The sequence below is a fragment of the Ovis canadensis genome, chromosome 9, assembly GCF_042477335.2.
Source record: "Ovis canadensis isolate MfBH-ARS-UI-01 breed Bighorn chromosome 9, ARS-UI_OviCan_v2, whole genome shotgun sequence".
Lineage (NCBI taxonomy): Eukaryota > Metazoa > Chordata > Mammalia > Artiodactyla > Bovidae > Ovis > Ovis canadensis.
This window is the reverse complement of record NC_091253.1, coordinates 67,639,611-67,659,211: the sequence shown is the minus strand read 5'-3', so window position 1 is coordinate 67,659,211 and position 19,601 is coordinate 67,639,611. Positions and strand designations below refer to the sequence as shown.

The 19,601-nt window shown below is 41.1% G+C and overlaps 1 long non-coding RNA gene across 2 annotated transcripts in view; it reads left to right on the top strand.

Annotated features, from left to right (window-relative positions):
- Positions 1–19,601, top strand: part of LOC138446235 (uncharacterized) — a 28,811-nt gene that overhangs the window by 1,170 nt on the left and 8,040 nt on the right. Inside the window, exons 2-3 of one of the 2 annotated variants that reach the window (XR_011259238.1) lie at positions 3,927–4,063; positions 8,856–11,406. This is a non-coding gene — a long non-coding RNA (uncharacterized lncRNA). Of the gene's footprint in view, positions 1–3,926; positions 4,064–8,855; positions 11,407–19,601 lie in introns of those variants that run through there. The other variant, XR_011259237.1, reaches the window with a different exon arrangement.

Sequence of the window (19,601 nt, the reverse complement as noted above, 5' to 3'; positions counted from 1 at the left end):
AGAATCGATTAGCCTTCGTTCGGTTCCCATGGCAGGAATTGATCAGTAGTTTAATTGACTGATCGATAAACTTCTTCACCTATTTAACCACTGCTGGGGCGAGGGTGCGGGGGAAACACCCTCTTGAAATAACCTGTTCCCACTCTCACGCCACTCCCGGCCCAGCTGGGGCCTCAGAGGGTATCTAACCTGAGTTGAGTTCGGCTATCTTAGCAGAAGGTCCTGGGTGCGGGGAGATGTCCCAGGCAGTTCGGTTTCCAAACTCAGACTCTATAGAAAGTTATCAGTTTAAGTGACTGCCATTGCTATTAAATGTTCTCATTCAAGTATGTTTTACTATTTATATTTTCAGCTGAACAGAGCCCTGAACAATTTCTCTTCAGGCTCCCAAGTCTTTAGACTCCAGTGATTCTCCTCTTCTCCTTTAATCTTAATACTACCTTGTATTTATTTGTAAGTAGAACTTTCTACTTTTCAAAGTGTGTCTGTCACAGGATCTTTGTGCTCCTGGGTTGCTGTGGGAGTGACTTGGAGTGAGATGTGGAAATTGCCATACAGACAGGGTAGCCACCTTGGTGGAGATAAGCTCCATTTGTTGAATACCTTCTTGCTACATGCTGTACTTCCTGGCCCCTTTATATCTGTTAATGCTGATGCCTACTGGGTTTTTACTCAAGGGTATTATCCCAATTTTCTGAGAGAGAAATGAGGCAGGGAAAGTTTGCAGAGTGGAAGAACCAGAATTCCTGTCCAGGTTCCTCTCATTCTAGACTTTGTGAAATAGGACCAAACCTGGCTGCCTCAAGCTCACCCTCCTCTTCATGGGATTAAGAGTAGAGGCTACATACAGTCTCCTGAATTATTCCAAGACACTAGTTCTTGGAATAAGATAAACTTATTCTTCCTTCCCTAACAAACTGAAATCTGAGCTTGTCATTTCCCGGAATGCCTCAGGACATTTACTTACCTACAGTGTATTTTTGCCCTAATCCTAGGGTTACCCCAGTTTCCCCAGTGGCACCATTTTAATACTGAGTGACTTAGGTCACATAGTTGTGCCACTAAGGGCTGGCATGTCCCCATGCCAACAGCCCCATACTTGAGGCTCAAGTGCTCCCAGAAAATGTTCCTGTTCTGACGGCAGCTGAGCACGTCATTTGCCCAGCAGAGCAAGTGCTGGCTTCCAGATACTTGGTATGGCCCCTGCCTCCCAGAGAAGCAGCTCCTGTGTGCTTGGATTAGTTTTCTTAATGTGCTAGGTCAATATGTTTGTCCATTTTTGTATTGAATATGATAGTAATAGCCAGGACTCAGTACTGGAATACTAGTTTTTAAATGATCATAATCAAGCACGCGATAGAAATATCAAAAGGAAAACGACACCTTGATACTAATACTAATGCCTTGATACGACACCTAAAATACTTAGGTACAAGAAATCATTTTTATACCAGAAGCATTATCCAAAATTTAACTTTTAAGCACACTCTTTGATGTGATGAGCATGTGGATGAAAAAATGTGGCCTGCCAAGTCAGTAAACAAAGGATGTTGTGGGCCTCAGCCGAAGCACTGCCCTGACTCTGCACCCTGAGGGGATTCAGGGTTGGAGAAAAACAGGATCCCGGCCCTAGATAGGTAAGGTGCACATCAAAGGAGTGATCTCAGTGAGCCCAGATTCTTGCAACTTTCCTGGTGGCTCAGTGCTAAAGAATCCGCATGCCAATGAAGGAGTTGTGGGTGCAGTCCTTAGGGCAGGAAGAGCCCCTGGAGTAGAAAGTGGCAACCCACTCCAGTATTCTTGCGTGGGAAATCCCATGGACAGAGGAGCCCGGCAGGCTACAGTCCATGGGGTAACAAAGAGTCAGACTGAGAAACTGCAAAAGTATGATCAGATTCTTGCCTCTTCCCATACATAAGAAAGCAAAGCACTGAAATCTTTAAGTGGGGAGACCTGGTTTTCTTTAACACTAGTCTTTTGATGTTCTGACTATCTGGTTTTTGGGTCGGTTTGTTTATTTTTTGCAAAAACTCCTATATATCCTGGCTCTTCCCTTACCTCTTTGCAACGGTTCCTCAGAGCTATCTGAGAGGTCATCCTCCAGGCTTAAGTCCTCTGGAATTCCCCCGATGAAACATACTTCTCACCTTTGCCTGTAGTCTACGTGATCTCAAAGAGTCGGACACGACTGAGCCACTGAGCGCACACACGTTCAGCTTTTAGCTTGTGCATTTTTTTCGGTCAACAAATGGAAATAATACTTTTGTGGTTAAAACACATCGACAAAACAAAGATACAGGTCAAAATACTTGTTAGTGTCTCCCATAAGACAGAGCCAAAGGGTATAGTGATGGCTCTGCTACTCTGAGCAATGCACTTAATCCCTTGTTTTCTGATGCCTCTTAACTGTATTACAGACATGGAGAGAGACTGAAGTCAGGTTATTTCCAAGGTCCCTCAACCCCTAAATTCAGGTTCCCTTCCTTTCTTAAACTGGTAATGAATTGTGTGCCTTGTGCTCAGATGCTTCAGTCATGTCTGACTTTGCAACCCCATGGACCATAGCCCTTCAGGCTCTTCTGTCTATGGGATTTTCCCAGCAAGAATACTGGTCTGGGTTGCCATTTCCTCCTCCAGGGCATCTTCCCAACCCAGGGATCAAACCTGGATCTCCTGCATTGCAGATGAACTCTTTACTGCTGAGTCACCGAGGAAGCCCAGTAATGGATTACAAACTCTAAAAAACATTAAGTGTTTCCTTAACCTTCAAACTAAAGTCCTGTTCTAGGCTACTTAACTTGAACCCAATATAAATGTAAAAACAAAAAATGCTGTGATAACAAATCTGAGTAAAGTCTAGTATGACTTTATGGAATTGTGGACAAAGAGCTGTCATTTCAGAAAACAAAGGATGTTGCTGTAGCCAGCAACGGGATACAGCAGTGGTCCTGATGTGCACCCTGAAGGGATTCAGGATGGAGGAAAAACAGCATCGGCCCTAGGTAGTTAAGATGCATATCAAAAAATAATTTCAATGAGCCCAGACTCTTGCATCTTCCCATACAAAGAAAAGCACTAAAATCATCGTGAGATGTCCATTTTTAGTGTTTAGCAGTTATCTTTTGATATTTGACTACATAGGGGGTTTTTTTTGTTGTTTATTTGTTTTGTTGTTGTTTTCCGCAAAAGCTGTATATCCTGGCTTCTCCCTTATCTCTTCAGAGCAGTCCCTCAGAGCTGAGAGGCTGTATCCCTGGCGTAAGTTCTTAAAAAGTTCACCAAATAAAATATAATTCTCAACCTTTAGTTTGTGCATTTTTTTTTCCCAGTCTACAGAATGGTTGAGCATCTCTTCATTGGACAAAGGGAAGAGCATTGTCACTTGGTTGAGACTAACCGACTCGATGGACATGAGCTTGAGTGAACTCCAAGAATTGGTGATGGACGGGGAGGCCTGGTGTGCTGTGATTCATGGGGTCACAAAGAGTTGGACACAACTGAGCGACTGAACTGAACTGAACTGAAATGAACTGAGATTAGGATACAGGGCTTCCCAGGTGGCGCTAGTGGTAAAGAACCCACCTGCCAATGCAGGAGACATAAGAGACATGGATTCAATCCCTGGGTCAGGAAGATCTCCTGGAAGAGGGCATGACAACCCATTCCAGTATGCTTACCTGGAGAATCCCGTAAACAGAGTTTCCTGGTGGGCTCCAGACCGTAGTGTCACACAGAGTACAACATGACTGAAACAACTTGGCACACACAGGGAAAAAGTGCCAATAACTTTGTTGCAGCCTATCTTTAAAGCAGAAGGAGCCGTGCTGGTCATTAGTTTTAGCGGCAGCACAGAGACAATCAATACAGGTGTCACATCATGTGTTCCATCATGCTAGAGGCTAATAAAACAATATTTATTCTTGTAGGTGAAAATGGCTGAAGAATCCTGAATTACTCTAGCATCTCTTCACCCAGTGGCTCTACAAGACAACCAGTTATAAGACAGATGAAGTTTTCTTTAATATCTTTGAACCTCAGTTCTCTCATCTATGGAATTAAGGAGGTAAGGATTAGACTAATTGATTTCTTAGATCTCTTTCAGTTTATGAAGTACTGTTGCAGTAGTTGATAGCCCTGAAGAAAATACTCAAAATTACTCTATTTCCACCTAGTGGCAAAATGAAGTATTTCTGGCAGCTTTTCTTTGGCAAGTGTTAGTAGCTTGTCAACTTCCACAATCACACAATACCTTTGATGTATATCATATAGTTTTGCTTAAAGACAAGTTTCCAGTTTCAGTTTGTATAGATGAATGGGCCTCCCACACAGTTAGTTATAATGTGTAATCATTTCCTAAGACAACAAGCATTGGTGACCTAGAAGCTCACAGCTGGTTGAAAAAGAGAGCACCACATTAAATGAATCACTACAGATAACAGAAAGCAATCCATGTTCAAACTATTGAGTCTTCTCTAAGTGTATTCCCAGATTAATCCAAAAAGGACGAGAAAAAGCCAAATGATCTCTATCAAGTGTTACTTTTCAAATTTTAGTGTGCAGATCACTCAGGGATCTGCTTACTGTACAGATTTTGATTTAGCAGTTCCAGAATAGGACATAAGACCATGCATTTCTGACGAACACCTAGGTGATGCCAATACTGGAGTCTAGGGACCTTGCTTTGAGTAGCAAGGCTGTAAAATGAGTACAAATTTGCCTAAGGCTTGTCACCTGGCTGACTTTCACTTCAGTACATGTGTATTTTCTGACCGTATCCCCATAAAAATATAGAGAAAAAATGAGAAATCAAACAAACTCACTCCCAAAATTATCTCACTCAACATTTTGACTTTTTTCTCATTTTGTTGTTGTTCAGTCGCCAAGTCAAGTCCAGCTCTTTGCAACCCATGGACTGCAACATGCCATGCTTCCCTGTCCTATATTGTCTCCCAGAGTTTTCTCAGACTCATGTCCATTGAGTTGATGATGCCATCCAACCATCTTATCCTCTGTTGTCCCCTTCTCCTCTTGCCTTCAATCTTTCCCAGCATCAGGATCTTTTCAAATGAGTCAATTCTTCACATCAGGTGGCCAAAGTATTGGAGTCACAACTTCATCATCAATCCTTCCAGTGAATGTTCAGGGCTGATTTGCTTTAGGATTGACTGGTTTGATCTCCTTGCATTCCAAGGGACGCTCAAGAGTCTTCTCCACTGGCCATAGCCGCGGGCTTAATTGCTCAGTCGTGTCTGACTCTTTGCAACCCCATGGACTGCAGCCTGCCAGGCTCCTCTGTCCATGGGGATTCTCCAGGCAAGAATACTGAAGTGGGTTGCCATGGCCTCCTCCAGGGGATCTTCCCAACCCTGGGACTGAACCCAAGTCTCCCACTTTGTAGGCTAATTCTTTACCATCTGAGCCACCACAGCACCATGATGTAAAAGCATCAATTCTTTGGCATTCAGCCTTCTTTATGGTCCAACTCTCACATCCATACATGACTACTGGAAAAACCATAGCTTCAACTATATGGACTTTTATCAGCAAAGTGATGTCTCTGCTTTTTAATAGAGTGCTGTCTAGGTTCATCATAGCTTTTCTTCCAAGGAGCAAGCATCTTTTAATTTCATGACTGCAGTCACTGTCCACAGTGATTTTAGAACCCCCAAAAGTAAAATGTGCCACTATTTCCACTTTTTCCCCTTCTATTTGCCATTAAGTGATGGGACCAGATGCCAAGCTATGTTTCTCTCTGTTCACTGGAAAGCATGATAGGAAGCTTCACATGGGGTAAGGAACATGGATAATAGTTTTAATCTCTTTGTTGAAAATCTTATAGCCAGTTTTCTGACCCTGACCCTTTATGGCTTGTCTTGCTCTAGACATGCTTTGAATACTCAGCTTAAAACCAAATATTCCGTAAGAAATCCCATTTGAAATCAGTTCCAAAAGTATATGCTAATAAGTAGATAGAGCATGGAGCTGCATCTTGACTGAGGGCTACAGCAGCAGAATTTTCCAGATAAGAATAAAGTCAGGAAGCCACAATACTTAAGGCACACTTTGACTGTTAAGTTCTAAATCCTTCAGTGGATCCAGCAGCAACAAGGAACTGGCAATAACTACCATCCTTCAATGGAAGATTGTTCTGTTTTAGATAATAAGATTATTTCTTATTAAAGTACTTCTAAGAATGGAGTGATTTTTATGAACTTCGTCCTTTTGCTTAAAGCAATTTGATTCTTACACAATGTGACTGCTGTAACTAACCATTAAAACTTTCCAGTTGCTAAATAATTCATGGTAACTCTGTGCTTGCAACGAGATATTGCAAGTGTCACAATAATAAAAGGTTGTCAGCTTCAAAACAAGGCAGAGGTCATAGTGACTCATCTCAGTGTGAGAGAAATCCATTTCCATTACTTACACAGGTCTTCCTGCTCTCCAGAATTATGTGTTATTGGGCATTGATTTCATTATTAGCTCACAGCAACAGACTGTAGAAATATGTAGTTTGGCTAACCCTCTCATGCCTCATGCAGGCAGCACTCGAGGTGTCTGAAAGCACAGCACCTAAAGGGACGTCTTGAAGTGGACAACAGAATGCTTGCAGAGCTCCCCAATAAACACCAAATTATCAGAAAAACACTAACTTCACCAGGCAATACAGCCTGAAGACAACTATCCTGGCAACACTACCTCTAAGCATATTGCTACTCCTAACATACACTATATTATGTACAAAGACTGGGTCTGGCAGGCCACATACACACAGACAATTTATAAAGGACAGTTTTGCCCTCTTAAACTTGCAAAGAACAAAAACTCCAAATAGTATTTTTCCGCTGTGCTATGTGCTGTGCTTAGTTGCTCAGTCATGTCTGACTCTTTGTGACCCCATGGACTGTGGCCTGCCAGGCTCCTCTGTCCATGGGGATTCTGCAGACAAGAGTGCTAGAGTGGGTTGCCATGCCCTCCTCCAGGGGATCTTCCCGACCCAGGGATCAAACCCAGATCTCCTGCGTTGCAGGTGGATTCTTAACCATCTGAGTCACCAAGGAAGCTCCAGAATACTGGAGTGGGTAGCCTATCTCTTCTCCAGGAGATCTTCCCAATCCAGGAATCAAACCAGGGTCTCCTGCATTGTAGGTGGATTCTTTACCAGCTGAACTACCAGGGAAGTGGCCAAATTGTTTTCTGGCAGATTATACTATCCCGTTTTTCAGTCCCACCTTCCAAACGCTATTCTATGATTGAGTATTTTTCTCTCCAGATTTTAACACCATTTGATCATTTCTCTTTATTGATACTTTTTACTAGAATTAATGGTTTTTTAAATCCAACATACAAAATAACTTGCCCTGAGCTTTTTACCCTGATGGGTCAGGCCCATTGCTTCCTTTCGCCTGAATTAGCTTGTAAGAACCATCAGAATTTAATAACCTACCTAAATCCAACTGAAGGCACTTCCTGGATTCTCTCTGGTCCTCTGAACTTGGTGGTGGGAGACCTACTCCATCGTCCCTTAGAGGCATGCGCAGCACTGCACAAACAGCATCGCGGGCTTCTGTGCCCCACCTTAAGGAGCCAAGAGGCGGGATAAGTGCTTCCCTTCACCTACCCGTGAACAGCGTGGACATTTTTCGTTCACCTGCCCACCTCAGCACTGACTAAAGATATAAATTCAGCAGCATGTAGTGACATGTTTGTTTTATCCCTCCAAGTGTTATCCCCATGTCATCTGGCCTCTTTTGTTCCTGAACTCCTCCTTTTACACCAATGAATGACTCTGTTAATAATGAGAAGCCAATTTGCATTTCCAATGAACCACATCCTGTTTTCTGGGTTGGCTAGATGCTGTGATTTCCTACAGGAACTGGGAACTGAGTGGATGTTACCCATTGAGGTCAACCATGGTCTTGGTTTGGGTCTATTTTAGAAGGTGGATAAAGAATATTTGTGCCACAAATCTCAGCTCTTATCATCTTATAGATTCAAAATCCTTTGTTAATCCCTCAATACCAAGTTGAGTTTCCTAATGCCTCTTCTGCCCTGGTAGATTAGCAGAACTAAACACTGTTTTTGACATAATGCAAGCTGTATTGCCTATATGTCCCAGTTAGCCTTAGGACAAGTCTGAGTGATGGCTGTTTTCCTGGTGTAATTATAAACAATACTGTCACTCAAAGTAACTCAAATTAAATATTGGATGAAGAGTAATAAAATTGGATGAAGAGTAATAAAATGTAATTATCACCTTCCAGGCAGCTCTAAAGACTAAATTTCAAGTATGACATTACCGTGGGACACTAATAATCATCTAATGTAAAACCTGAAGATTTTTTACAGCAGAGGAGAAAGGCTGTGAGGCATAGTCACATGACCTACTCATATGACCTTACACAATATGTCATGTGTGCGCTGCTCTGCTTACCCACAAATGAAAGACAAACACAGCTGTCCACACGTGATAAACCCCTTTGATTCAAGTCAGCCTGCATTTTTATACTGCCTAACAATTATGTGGAATAGGATGTAGTCCTTGTTTTCAAGGAGTTTGTCATCTAAGCTTATATCAACCAAGGAACTTGCATTTATATAATTTTTTCATTTTATCGACATTTATTAAAACATTTCTCTCTTAGTTCTGAAACTTCTCAAAAGTGCCTCTGAAAACATCAAATAGATATCTTTGTAACATTAATTGAACTTTCCAAGAAGATACCACAGAGCCTTCTGGGTGGGGAGTTATTTCGGGGGGGGCGGGGAGGGAGGCGGTGACTGCATATATAGTCCTAACTACTTTCGACTCTAGATTTTTGATTGTTTGTTTGTTGGTGTGTTTGTTTGAACAGGTCATCTCTTTGACAGGAATGAGGTGAGGGCACTGAATGATATGTCCTATTGAAAACTAATGTACCAAATGCCACAGAACCCCCTGAGGTAACATTCACTAAGATCAGAAAGATCTTGACTAAGAAATACTGGGTCAGAGAGCATGAAGCAACTCACAGCACTACTCCAATCACCCTGTGTTTCAGAAGTAGTTCATTGCCATGAACCTGGGAATAAACTGACATTTGGCATAGCATATTCAAAAGCAGAGACATTACTTTGCCAACAAAGTTCCGTCTAGTCAAGGCTATGGTTTTTCCAGTGGTCATGTATGGATGTGGGAGTTGGACTGTGAAGAAAGCTGAGTGCTAAAGAATTTATGCTTTTGAACTGTGGTGTTGGAGAAGACTCTTGAGAGTCCCTTGGACTGCAAGGAGATCCAACCAGTCCATTCTAAAGGAGATCAGTCCTGGGTGTTCACTGGAAGGACTGATGCTAAAGCTGAAACTCCAATACTTGGCCACCTCATGCAAAGAGTTGACTCATTGGAAAAGACTCTGATGCTGGGAGGGATTGGGGGCAGGAGGAGAAGGGGACGACCAAGGATGAGATGGCTGGATGGCATCACCGACTCGATGGATATGAGTTTGAGTGAACTCTGGCAGTTGGTGATGGACAGGGAGGCCTGGCGTGCTGCTATTCATGGGGTCGCAAAGAGTCGGACACGACTGAGTGACTGAACTGAACATTGTGAGATACACAACTTGCGTAATAAAATCTGCCAGTGTGCAAGTCACAGCAGAGATTCTCCACCACCCCAGCCAGGCTGGGCAAGGACCAGAAAATCCTGCTGTGTTCCCTTTACTGTATCAATGACATCCTCTTTGGAAAGAAGAGACTCAGAAGCAAAGCTTAATAATTTTCCCACACATCCTCTGATACCTTTGTCTTTCAGTAGAAATTATAAGTGGTCCCTGGAAGAAGAATATGACTCTGTTATGACAAGTTTGATTGTATTTATTATACAATACAAAATATTATTACTTCTGTAGCTATATTATCAGTATATCATACAAAGTAATAAAAACTCTAGTCGGTCAAGGAAAACACACAAAGGTATCATAACAAATCCTCTGAGAAGTCACAGACCCACACCAGTCTTGCAACAGACAGGCCCCTTAAACTAAAATAGATCCTAACTTCCCTTCTTGTCTGCTATTCTAGAATAGGACCAGCTTCTGGAAACAGGAATGAATGTCACTTACTGGTGTCCCTTTGAATGTTACTTACTACATGAAAGTCATTTTATACCACTTACTATATGAAAAAACAGGGGTTTTTCCCCCATTATATTGTATATCTTTCCATTTTATTTTTGCATTTTGGTTGACATAATCACTTCTGAGATATATTTACAGAAGCAGAAGTTGGGCTCCGTTAAGAACAGAAAATTATAACTGCCTAATATCTAATTTTGAAAGCAAGTAGGGATATAAATTGGGCTTCTTAGGTGGCTCAGCGGTAAAGAATCTGCCTGCCGGCACAAGAGATACACGAGGTACAGGTTCAATAGCTAGGTCAGGAAGATCCCCTGAAGGAAGAAATGGCAACCCACCCCAGCATTCTTGCCTGGAGAATCCCATGGACAGAGGAGCCTGGCGGGCCAGTCCACGTAGTCACAAAGAGTTGGACGTGACTGAGCGACTGAGCTCTCATGCACAGGGATATGAGTCATAATCCGAAACAAGATAAAAGTTGCTTCAGAATTCAGTAAACCTTTTATTTATCACTTGCCAGCATTCATGAAGAATGCAGCAGCGAGCTCCCTTTCACTTTCATCTTTCCTGGGCTAGTGGTAGCGGCCCCGCCTTTTGTACAGCAGGGCTCCATTTCTTTCCCACACTGACTTTCTCAACCCCAACCCTGAAGGCCTCTACTCTGAGGAAATTGAAGTCATTTTTGCATATTCAGAAGTTAAACTTGATCTCTGGTTCCCACACCCAAGTCACTGAATTTTTATTTGCACATTTTGGCAGTAATTTCTAGTCAAACCTGATCGCAGCCCCATTAGCTGTCAGTTACGCCCACATGATATCAGTAAATCCCTGAAAGTCAGGTGGTTTCATTTCTGAATGGGAATGTATGATTTGAAATCAGAACTAAAGGAGGATCTTAAAATTTTAGAGCTTGGATGAATTATAGATGTCTTCTACTTCAATGTAAGCCCATTCAGATTTCTCTTAGTACAAATGAATTCAACCTCTCACTTAAATCCTTCTGGGGATGGAGACATTTCTTCCCCACCAATAAGTCCTTTGTGCATTTAACTGGGGGCAAGCCATTATCACTATGTACTGAAATCTTCTTTCAGTGATTTATAGCTATTGGTCTTAGTTTGACCCTTTGGAATAACATAGAATGTCTGCTCACTGATTTTCTCATGGTAGACCTATAAGGTCTGTACGTATTTGATGATGATACTTAACATAGACAGTTGCTTAGAAATCCAAATATATTGTATATAAGGTACTTTGGATAAAGAGAACTATAAATAAAATTGTATAAAATATACATTATGTGTATGTGTATATAAATGTGTATGTACATATATGTATAGGTGGGTGCATGTGTATATATATATACACACTCTATCTTTATATATATATATACATGGAGAGAGAAAAGTATTAATTAGAGAAAAAGGAATAGTAAAAAAATAGTAATTCTAATTACATTTTAAATTTAGACTAAGCTAGAGGCTAGGAAGGGCCTCCCAGGTGGTGCTAGTGGTAAAGAACCCTCCTGCCAATGCAGGAGACATAAGAGATATGGGTACAATCCCTGGGTCTGGAAAATCCCCTCCAGTGTTCATGCTTGGAGAATCCCATGGACAGAGGAGCCTGGTGGGCTACAGTCCCTGGGGTTGCAAAGAGTCAGACACGCCTAAAGCGACTTAGCACGCAAGCAGAGGCTAGGAAGGATCACATAATAATAACTAAAATCTTGTTTAATGTGACTATTACAAAACATTCAGAAAAAGAATCATTTCCACTCTACTCAACATAGAGTATTTCATAATGCAACTGCAACTATTGCCTCAGAATGCAGTTTTTCCAGAGTAAGTAAGCAATAACAGAATCCCAAATTACAGGTTTACAAAGAATATCAGGTATATTCAGAGATTATTTGAGTATTAAAAACACTTATAGGGAGAAATATTAAAGTGACAAATGAGAAGAGAATTAGCCTAAATTATTTCTATCAATTCATATTTGGCCTATGAAAATAATAGTTAATAATTGATGATTAGAGCAATACTCATGTGTGGATTTTAAATAGCTTTGGCAAACAACACTAAAATTAATTATGCAGTTGCTTAGCCTTCACCCTTATTCCTTAGGAGAGCCATGTATCAAAATGACAATATGCATCATATAAACACACACACACTCACACACACACACACACACACATGATTTGCTCACTATTTCGACAATAACAAGGCCTTTATGGTTTCTTAGAGAAACGTTTTTTAAAATGTAATTACTGTGGTCTCAAATCTTTTACCTTCCCTTCGATTGGATAAGCTTATCTTAAAAAGACTGTTTAAGAATTGAGTTAGAGCAACTTTCGTCTCCTTCTTAACTCTATGCAGCACTATTTTAAGATACGACAGGCATAGAAACACTGACCACTCATAAGACAATACTTTTATTAATTATCCACCCTAATGGCACAATGATATAGATGAAAGAACAGTGTCCTAAAAATGTAGGAAACCCTAGTTCTAGACTCTTTTGTCCTGCTACAGAATAACTGTGTAAACTTAGATTTTTATTTCCTCATCTGAAAAATGAGAACAGAGTAAATCAAATTTTCAAGGACATACATATTAATTTTACAAAGCATTTCTTTGACAACCTAAAAGGAAATCTGCATTGACAAAAGAGAACAAAAAAAAACTCCAAGTTGTGTCCTTTAATCATTTATCATCTATTTTTAAGGGTTAAATATAATAGTTGAAAAAAAAATACATGCCATTGACTGTTTTCAGATCCCACCACCTGGGCAAATCCTTATTATTGTTGTCCAGCCTGTTTACCCAGCAAGAGAGCTTGCTGAAGGGGGCATTCCAAGCAGAAATGGAAGAATTCTCTGAGTCAAGAAAATTGCAAGTAAGAAATTCTCAGTGATAAGAAATGGGGATGGATTCTCCAAAGAATCCACAGTGGTATCTTATGCGTGAAAAAACAAAAAAAAAGTAGGCAGCTTTAAATACTCACCAAGAGCAATCTGTTGTTCATTCACCAAATTGTGTCCAACTCTTTGTGACCCCGTGGATGGCAGCACACCAGACTTCCCTGTCCTTCACCATCTCCCAGAGTTTGCTCAAACTCATGTCCGTTGAGTCGGTGATGCCATCCAACCATCTCATCCTCTGTTGCCCCCTTTTCCTCCTGCCCTCAATCTTTCCCAGGGTCTTTTCCAATGAGTCAGCTTTTCACATCAAGTGGCCAAAGTAGTGGAGCTTCAGCTTCAGCATCAGTCCTTCCAATAAGGATTCAGGGTTGATTTACCTTAAGATTAAGTGGTTTGATTTCCTTGCTGTCCAACGGACTCTCCAGAGTCTTTTCCACACCACAGTTTGAAAGCATTAATTTTTCGGCACTCAGCCTTCTTTATGATCTCACTCTCACTAAGAGCAAACAAATGCCAAATATATTTTACCATTCAAATGTAAATAAGTTTCACCTCATACTATTCCAGTCAAATAAGATTTTTTTCTACTCTTCCCCCCCCCCCCCGCTTTTTTCCACAGCATGAGAGCAGCCAGAGGTAGCCTCAAGGAGACAGGATGATGATTGAGGAGAGGTCTCCATACTCACCCATAGAAGTTTTCCAGGCTGTGCAGAAGCTACGGGAGGGCAGGAAGCTACTTTCTTCTTGCACAATGAGAAGGTCCACTCTTTAAACCTTTCAGTTACATGTGTGTTCACTTAACTCCTGTGAAATGTGCAAGAGTTACTCACATTCCTTTTCATTAACCCCACTCTCTCTTTTTTCCCCTGTACTAGGAGATTTCTATTATTTCTTAAAATAATTGCCAGGGTTATGCCAGATATATAGATCAGTTAAGTCAAATGGTGCCTCTGGAAACAAATGGGAGCATGAAAGCCTCACTTTTAGGTTGCTGGGGGATTTTTTTGGTTTGTTCTTTTTTACCATCTCCAGACACTTGATGATGGTAATACCATCCTTCATATGACTCCATGTGCCAAAAAAATGTAGTTAAGAATGTGCATGCATGCATTTTACGTCTCTTCAGTCTTGTCTGACTCTTTGTGACCCTATGGACTGGAGCCCACCAGGCTCCTCTGTCCATGGGATTTTTCAGGCAAAAATACCAAAGTGGGTTGCCATGCCCTCCTCCAGGGCATCTTCCCCAGCCAGGGATCAAACCCACATCTCTTATGCCTCCTGCATTGGCATCAGGTTCTTTACCATTGGCGCCACTTGTAAAGCCCAATTAAGAATGTTGGTGTTCTGTTAGAAATTGGTGAATTATAATCGACCATTCATGTAATTAGAAAAGGCAATCAAGAGGTTGAGAATAGATTTTGTGATCAAAGAAACTTTGGGTGCTGGAAATACTAATGGAGATCAATGGAGATTAAGCCTCAGTTTATCTTCTGTTTATTAAGGATTATATTACCTTCTCTTTACCTTTTAAGACATGGGAAGCTGGGAGGGGACAATCTCTTTCAGGCTACATGTTTAACTTGCTTGTTCAGTTTCTCCTTAACAGTAGCAGGATGAAAAATTATGTATACATATATAACCTCACAAAAAGAACATCATTCTCTTTTCATCCTCATACCATGTCCACTCTCACTGAACTTCTCCAAGATGAGCTAAAGTAATAAATCTATTTCATTTCGCAAATGTACTTCTGGAATTGTCCCTGGCACCCAGGATTATCCAAGGTAAATAAGCATCTCTTACAGCTTTTCTCACAATAAAGTGAAAAGTATAGTTTAGAAGAATTTTTGAAATAAGATTATTGGGATTTATAAGGAACTTCCATAAAAGAGTATGACCTACTGAAAAGAAACGGGACAGAAGTTTTTGGCACCTTTGTTGATTCAGTTAACACTAGCTTCTAGAATGGTGCATTACAGAAGCCCTGGCACCTTTAGAACGTCCATCCAAACACTGTGATAACCACAGACACTTTAGGAAGACCTCAGCATTCATTTGTGCTGTGACTACGACACAGTGTCCAGGCTTCTACCTTCTGAATGGCTTACTTTGATGTTGCTCTTTTCAGACCACTGAATCAACAACAATACAAAGGTGATTTTACACTGGTTACTCACACCTAAGGTCATCACACTGGTGCCCTAGGTAGGCTATTAATTGTTCCATTTACAGCATACTCCAGAAAACAGTTCCAGATAGAGGGCCAACCCTTGCAGCCAGGGAGTAGGTCACAATGACAAGAGTCCAGGAAAACAGTTGAGTCACTGTGGGCAGAAGAGATAAAACCCGCACTAGGGCAGGAGTTATGCTTTCAATGAGCACCCAACCTTGTTAACAAATATCAACACTCAGGACAAAAAGTTACGGTCGGAACCCTCAAAAGGCTGGCAAGGTTGTACGTCAGTATAACCACTTCAAGAATCTGTTTGGAATTATCTGTTATAACTGAAATTTTACACCAAGAAACATACAAAAATGCTTATGGTAGTGTTATTTGTAACACCTCCCCCACATGGAAAGAACTCAAAAGTTCACAACAGAAGAATGAGTTTTTTAGTGTGACATACAGTGTCTCCTACATCCAAACCTTCAAGTTGCAAACTGGCAAAGAGGCGAACATTCATTTGCTTGTCCAGTCATGTAAGTTATTTAGTTCACGCATCTGGTGTACGTTGTCATGTGTGGGTATCCTCTACAAGTGGTTGTGCTTTTGTGTCCTTCACTGTGTAGCACTGTATAGAGCACTGTAGTGCAGGGTCTTTATTTCAAGCCCAGGATGCCTGGAAGCAAGAAGGTAGATAGAACTAAATCTAGCAAGGAACCAGATACTGTGCCATCAGTGTCAGTCATGAGTGAAATGACAGCTTGCCCTCCATCTCCTATTGCTGACAGTCCTTCGGCTCTACCATTTCCCACCCCCTCTCCCTCCTCCAGTCAGTTACTCTTCTTGCCTGTTCACTTGATGCCAGCCCCTATATGCCAGCTGTTGTACTGTACTCATCAAGATACTGTCAGATTAAAAATGTTCCCTTTATTTTTTGTGCTTGTTTTTTATGTATTGCTTGTGTGAAAGCATTAAAAACATATTATAGTATAGTACTGTATAGCCAATTGTGTTACTTGGGTACCTAGGCTAACTTTGTGGACTTAAGAACAAATTGGACTTAAAAATGCCCTCTCAGAACTCATTTTTACACAGGGGACTTGCTGTGTTCATACAGTGGAATAGTATTCAGCAGTGAAGATGAAAGAACTATGGCTACTTGCAACCACTTGGATGAATTTCATAAAGGTGCTGAGCCAAAGAATCCACACAGAGACTAAAAATGTAAATATTCTACTCAAGTAAAATTCAAGTGAAGTCCCTGGTGGTCCAGTGGCTAAGACTCTGCACTGCCACTGCTGAGGGACTAGGTTGAGTCCCTGCTCAGGGAACTAAGATCCCACAAGCCACCTGGCATAGCCAAAAAAAAAAATTCAAAAATAGGTAAAACTCACCTAAGGAGGAGCTGTTGGGAAGGGAATAAGGGGGCTTCAGAGCACTGGGAAAGCTTTCTGTCTGAATGATTACATGAGAAATTTCATGTTGGTGATATTTCACCAAGCTGTACACATAGAGTCTGTGTATTCTTCTCTCTTTAATGTTAGGCTTTAGTTGGGAATGTTTATTAGTGAAAGAACTATGAAATATCTTGTCTCCAGAAAAAAAAATGCAAGTGGGTCAATCAAATTCTACATGTATTACTAATCCTAGCTTATAAAAGAATTCTCGTTGTTTTAATTGTTTTTGTTGTTCAGTCACTAAGTCGTGTCCAACTCTTTGTGACCCCATGGACTACAGCACACCAGGCTTCCCTGTCTTTCACCATCTCCCAGAGTTTACTCAGACTCGCATCTATTGGGTCAGTGATGCCATCCAACCGTCTCATCCTCTGTTGCCCCCTTCTCCTCCAATGAGTTGTTTCTTCGCATCAGGTGGCCAAAGTATTGGAGTTTCAGCTACAGCTTCAGTCCTCCCAGTGAATATTCAGGGTTGATTTCCTTTAGGATTGACTGATTTGATCTCCTTGTTGTCCAAGGGACTCTCAAGTCTTCTCCAGTACCATAATTCGAAAGCACCAATTCTTTGGTGCTCAGCCTTCTTTAGTTAGAGGCTATCTAACTTTTTACTTCATCAATTTTAACCTTTCACTTGAGTACAGCTAGAGTTGGTTAAATTCAGCAGTTAAGGAAGTGTATTTTGAGGGGACTACACAGCACTTGGGCTTCCCTGATTGTTCAGTTGGTAAAGAATCCACCTGCAATGCACGAGACCCTGGCTCAATTCCTGGGTCAGGAAGATCCACTGGAGAAGGGATAGGCTACCCACTCCAGTATTCTTGGGCTTCCCTTGTGACTCGACTGGTAAAGAACCCACCTGCAGTGCAGGAGACCTGGGTTCAATCCCTAGGTTGGGAAAAGGAAAAGGCTACCCACTCCAGTATTCTGACCTGGAGAATTCCGTTGACTGTATAGTCCTTGGGGTGGCAAAGAGAACACAACTGAGTGACTTTCACTTTCATGCAGTATCTTGATTTTCCACTTTACAAGGTTACACTGACGACTATGGGGGTGACATGTGACTAAGAAGTATCTGAGGACTCCTTTTGGAGACTGCATGATAGAGTGGAAAAAAGTTGGAATTTGGAGCCAGAGGGAACAGAGTCTGAATTTTAACTCTGCTAGATAGATAACTAGCTTTGTGATCTTGAGCAAGTCACATACTTTCTCTGTTTCCTCATCTTTAAAGAAGATTAGTGATATCCATTTAAGTTAGGGCTGTATTACCTGTGTGCATGCATGCTCAGTTGCTTCAGTTGCGTCCAACTCTTTGTGACCCCATGGACTGTAGCCCTCTGGGCTCCTCTGTTCATGAGATTTTCTGGCAAGAATACTGGAGTGGGTTGTCATTTCCTCCTCCAGGGGATCTTCCAGGCCCAGCGTTCAAACCTGCTTCTCTTAAAACTCCTGCATTGGCACTCAAGTTCTGTACCACTAGGGCCACCTGGGAAGCCCTTTCATGTGTATATTATATGTGCGAGTATAGTGCATGTTATCCGGTTAATGGGAACTACCCTTACGAATAGAACTACCTAACCCATTTGTCAACAAAGTAAATAGATGGAACCAACATAAAATGTAAATTTTATTTTGTTCTCAAGGTTTTTATCACAAGATAAAATGTTCCAAAAGCATGGTCTTGGGCTCCAGGAAACAGCTAGGCTATCTCAGAAGTCTGAAGCTGGTAGTCTCTGTGGTCTCAAATGCTTTCTTCAGGAATCTAAGTAACCAACATGCCTCTGAGCCTTGCTTGGCACAACACTATAACTTATGTCTCCCAGATGAGGGCTTCGGAACCCTGCAGTGATTTTCACTTGAACTTTTATCACAGGATGCCTCCAGGAAAAGGGTAAAATAGAGAAGAGGGCAGAACATGAGCAGCAAAGGGGCAAAAAGATCATTACCATTAACATAAGGAGGGACTGGGAAAAAAATATGTAATTCCAACATTTTGATCTAATCCACTGAAAGAAATGTGTAATATAGGATTTAGTGTGTGGTATTTAATTCCTCAGTGGCTCAGGGGTAAAGAATCTGCCTGCAATGCAGCAGAAGCAGGTTTGATCCCTTGGTTGGGAAGATGCCTTGGAGAAGGAAATGGCTATGCAGTCCTATATTCTTCCCTGGGAAATCCCATGGACAGAGGAGCCTGACGGGCTACAGTCCAAGGGGTTGCAAAGAGTGGGAGACGACTCAGTGACTAAACAACCACAGCATGTTATAGGTAAGCTTGAGTATCAACTGTTCAACCAACAGTACCCAGCCTAAGCCCTGATATCTAAAAGTTTTAGTCTCGTATATACAAAATGAATATAATTAGAGCTTTACAATTTTTCCTTGGCAAAAAGAAATGGTTTAATTCTTTAATTGTTAAACAATTATGTTAGTCTTTTATTGCCTATTTTTTACATTTTCAAAAATATACATAGGTCCTTATAAAGAGAGGAGATTTGTGGAATTAATACAGATAATTTCCCTTCCCATGAGCCCCAAGTATACTGGAAATGATGTCATTTGTCTTAGGGGTTTTGAATTCCATTGAAAGCAGGCCTTATCATGTTTACAGATAAAAGAAACTTTAAGAGCTTATTCTGGTCCTGTAGCCAGAAAGACAAGGAATTGCACTTTCCATCTTACCTATCTCTGAAACTTCCTGCTAAAACTTTTTTGACCTAAAAGTATTGGTTCTGACATAATTTAATTAAGCGTGTGTGAAACTGCAGTGTTCCAGAGTCTGAAATTGATATAATTAAAGTGAAATGCAAAGTGTGGACCTTCTGATGCCATTTTATAATGTCACATTCCATCACTCTTGTTTAATATCAAATCACAAGAGATATTTTTCATCTGTTAATTGCATTTTACATGCCCTTCACATCACTGGCCTCAAAGCAATTACATTTGAG